At 34.7% G+C, this 9,133-nt stretch overlaps 1 protein-coding gene across 2 annotated transcripts in view; it reads left to right on the top strand.

Moving 5' to 3' along the window:
• The first annotated feature begins 1,480 nt into the window (after positions 1 to 1,480).
• LOC116165127 (probable cytochrome P450 6a13) overlaps positions 1,481 to 9,133 on the top strand; it is a 77,656-nt gene continuing 70,003 nt past the window's right edge. For both annotated transcript variants that reach the window (XM_031479426.1, XM_031479423.1), the window contains exon 1: positions 1,481 to 1,565. The gene's annotated coding sequence lies outside the window, so the exon portion shown is untranslated. The remainder of the gene's footprint in view (positions 1,566 to 9,133) is intronic.

Here is a 9,133-nt window from a genome sequence, read left to right as displayed (position 1 = left end):
GTTTAGAGCTCATGTGAGCAAAATGGTTCAAAATGCGTTCTTGTCTTTAAAATGTATATATAATATTAGACACACTCTTAATAATAATTTAAAAAGTTACTATGTGAGACTTTAGTTTTGTCAAAATTTAATTACTGTGACTTTATATACGGCCCGTGTCTAGATTGTGTAACTAGCAGACGTATTCAAAGGATGCAGAATTCCTGTATCCGTTTGGTGTATGGAGTGAGAAAGTTTGATCACATTTCACATAAATTTCAGGAATCTGGGTGGTTAAACATGGCAAATAGAAGGCACTTGCATAGGGGTACATTTGTACACAAATTCTTAAACAACAATAGTACATGTAAGTTGAAGTCCAAATTCAATTTAAGACACAGTACTCACTCGCACAATACTAGGCATAATGCACAATTTACAATTCCACAGCACCGGACCGCTTTGTATAAAAGATCATTTATTTATAATGCCGTGAAATTAGTTAATTTATTTATTGATGAGTTTAAGATATTTAATATCAATAAGTTCAAATTTAAACTTAAACAATACTTTTGAATTTGCAGCGTGTGAATCACTACCTAGCCACACTTGAGATCTAACTTTCATTCCTTATCTTTCAACTAGTTGTTTGGTCGATGAAATATTGATATATTTTTGTTTCTCATTTTTGCTTAGTTATGCCATTAAGTCATTTAATTTCAGTTTAATTTATGTTTAGAGGACGAGTATCGTAGGTTAAGTAGAGTAGCCGGACTTGGTTAGACTTCGCCTATTATATCTCCCTTAATCCTCCTTAAAATGAATTATGTTTCTTTTCCTTCTAATTGTCTAAACAAATAAAGACCTTATTATTATTATAACGAGAATACGAAAATGTAAGTAAGTAATTAAATAATATTTCATCTACACCATAAGCTGGAAAATTCCTTTAAGAAGAATACACTGAAAATGACACAAATTCAATGAAACCTACAGATATTTCTTAAAAGCATTGGCTGTTACCGAATTCTAATCCCTACATTTCAAATTGCGGTAATCATGTTCTCCGATCTGTATTCCATTTCCTAATCAATGTTTCCTGGTTTTTCATCCAACTACCAAGAGATCGGGCGTATATTTTGAAAGAACAGTTAAAAAAGAAATTAATAGCAGGCTAAACATGGTAACCCTAAAGAAAACAAACACTAGATACAAATCTCTTTTAGAAACGGGTGTTTATTGAGACAAATTCGTGTGGCCCTCCCGCGAATACGTTCAAAAGCATTCGAAACACGTTTAATTGAATACAAGAGCGGTATGTGCATTATCCCGTTTGCGAATTGTGATATATTGTTAAACCGCGATCTTGATAACATAAAGCATACCTTTCTTGTATAGAAAATGTACGCAAGCGTGTGCATGGTCCAGCAGCAGGAGGGCGCATCTCGTCGAGATATGTCTTCAGGACGAGGACCAACAACGGAGCAGTATCCTTCCTACTTGCATATTATCGCGCGCGATATACGTACCGCGGAAGTCACCGGCACGTTGGTTATCGTAGGTCGTTATGACCTTTATGTGTTTAGGTAACTATTTCTATACATGAACCGACGAACCAATTAGCTTTTTACTTCGGCAAAATTAATTATAGAACAAAGTTACCTACCGTCGTTTCTAATTCCGCGGAATTTTAATTAATCTGAAAGGAAAACTTTACGTAAACAAAGCAGTGATCAATTTCCACCTATCAAACGAAGGTAAACATTTCACCTGATTTAAGCAAATACGTAACTCGAAAGAGGTTTTTTGTAAACAGAAATACGGAAATAGTACGCGGCCGTGTATGAAAACAGTAAATTTTCTTTGCGCGAAATGCTTGCACACTTTTTATAACAATGCGAGAGATTTGTTTAAGCCACTGAGATGGCAGAGAACTGAGTATTTTTATTAGAAATCGTAAATAAATCCGAAATTTTCGGGTAGTAGATGAAATGAGCTAACTTTATATACTGAAAATTTTTATGAGGCATCGAATGTAGTAGTGTCCTGTCTTGTAGGAATTTAGTATGACAATTTTCGGGTGGTTGCGATGCGCTTCAAAGCTACTTTATTGGTTAAGTGACATTTATTAAATTTAATAACTTTGTGGAAGTAGAAAATTAAAGTTTACAGAACTTAGTTTGTGTAATCTGATACCTATTATTTTAACTTAAACGTGTAATGGGTATAGGCTTTCGAATGAGAGTTTGGTCTGTTCTTGCGGCCCTAGCGTTTTATACTGAGTAATGGCTCCCAGAAAGGCTATAATATCAACAGAAAGATATCACAAAGGTCTCCCTAAAATGCTATACGTGTGCCAATGAGCTTATTAGTTCCATTTCATTCACAACGGTTGGTCCAGGTTTCATGTCCACCTACACTGTTGAGAACGCATGAATGCATTTGTCGAATTGCGTACTATTCCCTCATGGCATTTCAAGTAAATAACCTCAAAATTATCGTCCTTTTTGATAACTTTCTATTTATTTAACTTAGCCAGGCTTGCCAAAAAACACTTCTACAGCGATAATCCGATCTAATCACAAAATAATTAAATTGAAGAATACTCAACCTATAAACAATACATGTACGGAAAGCGAATTTTTGCATAATGGCATCGATAAAAAATATATACCTTAATTTAAAAACAATAGGGCGAGTAGGTACGCCTGAAGGTAAAGGATGATGTTCTAATTATAGTGTTAATGGGGTAAAATAAGACGAACAACCTGCTTGTGGTTATAATGCGGTTAAAGCAACAAATCCTTATAAGCCAACTGGCAGAATAATTGAGTAGGTACGTTGTGCCGAGATAAATTTGTTCAAACAATCCGCCATATATTAGTCCAGGAAATAGAGACTGAAAATGGACCATTTCCTGCAAAACGAGAAGTACTTCCAATTTTTTTTTCATGTCATGGGAGAATATCTGGTGGTTAAGAATCCAAGTTTTCGACCATCCACCCCTTGTGCTTCCCCCGTACCACCCTTAAAACCAAAGAAATTTGGTTGGTTTTTTAGTTTTTCAATCATGTCTTTTTAATGGTTCACTTTAGAATTTTCGATTTCGCTTTCGATGATATAAGACATTCAAGGAAATGACCAATTTTAGTTTTTTTGAATTTACGTCGAACCTATGCGACATTTTAAATTTCCATAAGGAAATTTTAAATAAGCATCCAAAACTGCAAAACATTGCCCATTTAACCAATTCTCTATCTTTAATAATAAGAAAGTTACTCATGCAATCCCACCCGATATGGGACACACTGTATAAACACCTTAACAATTTTTTATTTCAAATTTTTTACCAAATGAAAATCAGTAAGAAAATAAACCTTTGAATGTGTAAAATTGTTGTATTGAGATTGTGGAATAAAATTAAGTTCTTGGACAAAAAAATAATCTTGAACCTACACGAAACTCAGTGGACTCTTCAGATTATACAATGCATTTGGAAACTCAGCAATCATAAATATAATGCAATGGTTATCACTGCAAAGGAAATTTTTTCTTGATTATGATGGCTCGATTTCGGTGTTTGTTGCTAGTAAACGGAAATCTACTTCAAAACCTTTATTCTGCGTACATTTCGTTTAATAAACTTTTTTACTGTTTGGCATAACAGGAGAAAATTCTTATTAAGCACATACACAATGTCAAGACGTCTCCCACTGATTGAACTAAGTTTAATGTTGAAACTATCGACAGTTTTAGTTACAATTTCGCCACGTTTATGTAGTAGGTATTTAATTAAACGTCTAACCGAGACTTTGTTAATAGGCCACGAATTCGACGCAGTTTTTTTTAACGTGCAATGAGGAATTCGCTCGATCTACACATTTTCTTTCGTAATCAAATGAAGTCCTTATTAATTCACCTAAAGAATTTTAAGTCTCTCAGTTTTATCCCATCATCCCGTCTTTTAATTACTGGGTAAAATTTTCACGCCCACAATGACAAATTAACTTAAACATTGCGATTTCTAAATTTTGTATGGGTAGTATCCTGTACTAATTATTTTCGTGTAAGAATTGATACGCAGACAGTTCTACCCTGGCTCATTTGAATCATAGATTAGGACACGCTGTAGAAGCACAGATTATTTTCAATAGATGGCGGTAAAATTTCAAGAAGCTTTCGATCGAGTAAATTTGAGGTTCCAAGAAGACGAGCAAATGCATTTACTCTCTTCAATTTATGACGAAATAAAAAAATGTTTATAGTAGACAATCTCTATTTCTTCCTGTGATTTCGCCGAGAACTATTATTGCAACGTTGCCTAATTTGTGAGATTACATTTAAACGCCCAAATTACTATTGATTACTTTTTTTAAGTTGTCACATTCGGAAAGACCTACACAGTTTCGCAATATTATAAGCGAAATAAATCCTTCTGATCTATGTTTAGACATCCATATGGAAGTTAAATACCTCCGTCCAGTATTAATGTTATGGATATCCGCTCTAAATATTATTTTCTGATTGAGAAAGGGGGAATTATAAATATAATTAAGCGCAACGCGCGATATTTCATTTTTGTTCCATATTGAGTGAAACTATGGCTTTTATTTTTTGGGAAACACTTTAAAATTTCGAAGAGTTCTGAATAATATCGTCCTACTCCTGAACAGACTCCTTTGACAGGCACGCACCTTATACAAAAAGAAAAGTGAAACATCACTGAAGACCGTTAAGGTAATAATAATGAAAAAAGTCCGATTATTAGGTCTAGGAAATTATAAAGAGAACAAAAGAACCATATTGTAGCCAGACAATAAATGTAATAGAGTAATGTAACAACTACTCTTTAACAAAACTTTAGTACTTAATGTTTTGCAAAAAAAATCCCATTGATTGGTCACATTATCATGTTAAAATGAATCAAAGCACGCGAAAAATTATTGCTATTCACTTCAGGAATGAACCCCTTTTCAACAACGTATTTATCCGCACAACAGCAATCCATTCAAAATTTTCAGGATTGTGGCACCCTACATACGAGGGTCCCTTTTTATATCCTTGGACGAGACATGAAAACAAAGCGACCGTAGAGCATACCTACTTAATCAAATGTAGATCCCAATTTCCTGTTGTTACTAGTCTGCTATGTGCAATAGGTAACATTTATTTATTTATTTGTTTAACCAGAAACCATACAAAATAAAAATTCCAATTACATGGCACTGGGGCTCTGAACAAATATTAGGACTTAAGATCTAATTTGATTTATTATTGAATTTAGGGGACCGTGAAAAAAGTCGATATCATTAACTGAGGACAACTTATTTAAAGTGATCAAGATCTTAATAAGTGGGGAAGTTGTGTTGTTAACTGCAAAAATAGTATTATTTTGCCCTTAACAAATGGTACCTTAAGCTTAATTTCTTGAAGTAATTCGGAAGAGTTTAACAAATTGTGTAAAATTTTGAAGACAAAAATTGTGGAGGCAATGTACCGTCGGGTTTCTAACCTCGTTATATTTAAGCCGAAAGTACTATTTAAGTAATTAAGCTGGGTACCGTATGAGATCAAGTGGATAATTTTGGGTTGACCTAAAAAACATTACTCGGATGAACTTTATCTGCACTTTTTCGATCATGTCTGAGTATTTGAGAGTTTGAGGAGACCAGATACATGCAGCATACTCAAGCTTGGATCTAATAAACGCATTATATAAGGTTAGCATTGTCTGTATATTCGTGAAATTGAGTGTATTTCTGATAACGAAACCAAGAAGTTTGTAACACTCATTTGTTAGGTATTCAATGTGTAAGTTGAAGTTAAGGTTGGTATTGAAAAACACGCCCAGGTCCTTAACGGAGGTGACTCTTAGTAAGACCTTTCCATTCATCTTATAGTCAAAAAGTAAGGGATTTTTCGATCTAGTAAAAGTAAGGACTTTACACTTATTGATATTTAGTTTTAGTTTATTTTTGATACGCCACTTAATTACTGAGTTAATGTCCTCTTGAATATTTAAACAGCCACTTGCGGATTGGACTTTATTAAAAAGTTTTAGGTCGTCCGCAAGTAGTAGTGCTTTCGAGTTTTTTATCACTCGCGGTAAATCATTTATGTATAAGAGAAACAGAAAAGGACCAAGAAGTGTTCCCTGGGGAACGCCTGATGAGGGAAAAAATTCGGCTGAATTCACACCATTGAATTTCACTCTTGTTTTACGGAGAGATAAATATGATTTCAGGAATTTGACGGTCGGATTACTTACGCAATTTACGGAGCAAGACTTGATGGGATACTGTGTCAAATGCCTTCGCAAAATCTGTATAAACACAGTCTACCTGGGCTCTCTCATCCAAGACTGCTGCTGAGAAATGGGTAAACTGCATTAAATTGGTAATCGTTGATCTGTTCCGCGTGAAACCGTGCTGTTGATCTGCAATTATACTGCTGAGATGGGAATAAAGTCTAGTATAGTTCACTCTTTCCAAAATTTTCGCTATTGCTGGTATAATTGCAATTGGGCGATAATTCTCAACTAATTTTCGGCTTCCACTTTTGTGAATTGGTGTTATTCTGGTGCATTTCCAAGCTTCAGGGAATGTACATGTTTGCAAAGCTAAATTAAATAGATGTAGTAAGGGGGTTACCAATAAAGATGCACATCCTTTCACGATGTAGGGTGGGATTCCATCTTCGCCCATAGCCGACCTCGGTTTCAATTTTTTAATTGCTTCCAGTATCTCGGATTCATGTAACTGAGTCAAGTGCAATTTGGATAACACCAGGTCCGATTCCACGTCATCTTCCGGGTCATCGTTCCTCTCAACAGTGTAGACTGACTCGAAGAAGGATGCAAAGGCGTCCGCAATGCTTCTGGCGTCCGTTAACGAGGTGTCTTTGTACTCAAAAACTCCAGGTAGTTGACTATTCTTCCTCAACGACTTGATGTAGTTCCAGAATTTATTGGAATTCTTCCGCAGATCCATTTCAATTTGATTAATGTACCTCTTATGAGCAATGTGGATCATTCTTTTGAGTTCTTTTCTGGCTTCAATGAAGTCTTCCGATTGGCCCTGTAACCGAAACTTATTTTTCTGTTTGATTTTCTTAATAATGTCTATATTAAACCAGCTAGGATACTTATGGGCACTCCTAATTGTAACTTTGGGGACACATTCATCGAAAATGTTCATTACCGTTTGATTAAAGCTAGGTAGTTACTGCATCATCTACCGATTTGAAATTCTTCAGGATAAGAGACTCCTTCCAATTAATATCGCGAAACAGGACGTACATTTTAAGAAAATCTGCTTTTTTGAAATTGAAGTTGGTTAATTTGGTAATTCGCTTAGCTGGTCTATGGTCTTTATAGACTAGGTATATATTTCTAGTGCAGGATGAAGTGGATTAATTTTATCCAGTGAGTCGACAGCAGATTTAATTTCCGCGTTTAAGTTAGTTAAAATTTCAGTTTTTAACTGTATTAATGAGTTTTAAGTTGTACATCGAAGCTATATTTTTAATTACTTTGCATTTAGCACTCGCGTTTTCGAAATTATACGTGGCGTCAACAATTTGTGGTAGGTAGGTGGTAGGAAAATATGTTCCTTTGCCTTACAGACCCGCTTTTGTAAGGTGAATTTCGGACACACATAATGTCAAAAATTCGGAATGGAAGTATATCGATATACCTAAGCCATTCTGGACCCTTTCTCTATAAAATCACGTAATATTTTTACGAAAAAAAAGAACAAAAAATTGTGTTCCGTCCCTGTTTTTGTATGACTTTTTTAACTTAGCACATGTTGTACAAATTCAAACGTATTAATAGGGGCATACTTAATTACACATTTTAAAATATTTTTTTCGGGGATAAAATGGAGTGGTAAGATGATTCTTTGAGAACAGATAGGAGTTATGGTGGGTACTAATTTTAAATTTGCTTACAAATATTACACTGTTTTTTAGGGGTTAAAGTGAGACGTAAGCCGATTCTTCTGAGGGAAAATTGTAGGGGGTTAGTGTGTGCCGTTTTCACGTTAGTATGCGAGGTATTGCGTTGGAGTAAAAAATGCCCCCCCCCCTCCCGTCCCCATTCTAAATTAAAATCAGTGTATTGGGATGCTAGCTATGTAACGGCCATTACAATAAATAACAAAAGGTATTACAAATAGTTTCCTATAAAGGACGTTTAAAATCACTATGACTAAAATATTTCTGTAACATAGTTCTGTCAATATTACAAATAAGTAGAATTTGCTCTAAATTTCTCACGGTTTTCAAGTAAATAAAAAAATACTATAGACACCAATTAAATAAAATTTATTCTGAAATGCTAAATTAATTCGAATAACCCCATCGGGAATATAAGCCAATTTATAAAATTTATATTTCAAAAGTGAGCAACTTTTATTAACATCTGCCTCTAATCAAAACATTTAAATAATTTTAATAGCACTTAGAATGTCAATGATAATAAAAATACATCATCTTAATGTCTTCAGTATACGGAGTCTAATTTTAATTTCCGCCTTTGACGCTTCACATAAAAAGAAACCGTAATACAAAATTAAAACTCGGTAACATTTGGGGGGAGGCGCACACGCTTCTGTGGTCATTTCGAACAAATCGATAGCTAATTTTTCGTCTCTTAAAAAGGGAACCGTCGTCAGGTTGGATTTATTCCTTTTACTGTTCTCCACATTTTATACGTTGCATTTATTCGAAGAAGCCAGGCCGTTCGCCAAATAAGCAACTTCGTGTACCTAATTTAGTAAAATTTATGACAATTGTCCAGTTATTTTTTGTGAAGCCAGCAAAAGCCTGGCGCTTTGGAATTTCTTTTTGCGGCGATAATAGTAGTGCGTGTACGTTTTTTTTCTTGTACAATAATTTAATGTATTTCTTATTTGCATTATTCGAACGGCATGTGCGGGCCCAGTCGTAAATAATAATAAGGCGTGGCGTTGGTGGTCATCTTTTAAATTTGTGACAATGTAATGAGCCCAAGGGGTTGTGCGAATGTATATTTTCGAGTGGTTTCGCCTTTCAATATTTAATTTGATGCAACTGTTTGGTGTTCAGGTCCTCGGTCCTATGCTCAGTCCATTGTTTTTATAATCTCACCTGCGAATTTCAAAAGTGACAAAGA

Source organism: Photinus pyralis, unplaced genomic scaffold (assembly GCF_008802855.1).
Source record: "Photinus pyralis isolate 1611_PpyrPB1 unplaced genomic scaffold, Ppyr1.3 Ppyr1.4_LG2, whole genome shotgun sequence".
In the NCBI taxonomy this organism is placed as follows: domain Eukaryota; kingdom Metazoa; phylum Arthropoda; class Insecta; order Coleoptera; family Lampyridae; genus Photinus; species Photinus pyralis.
Note: the sequence above shows the minus strand (reverse complement) of the source record. Positions and strands in the feature narration are given on the sequence as shown.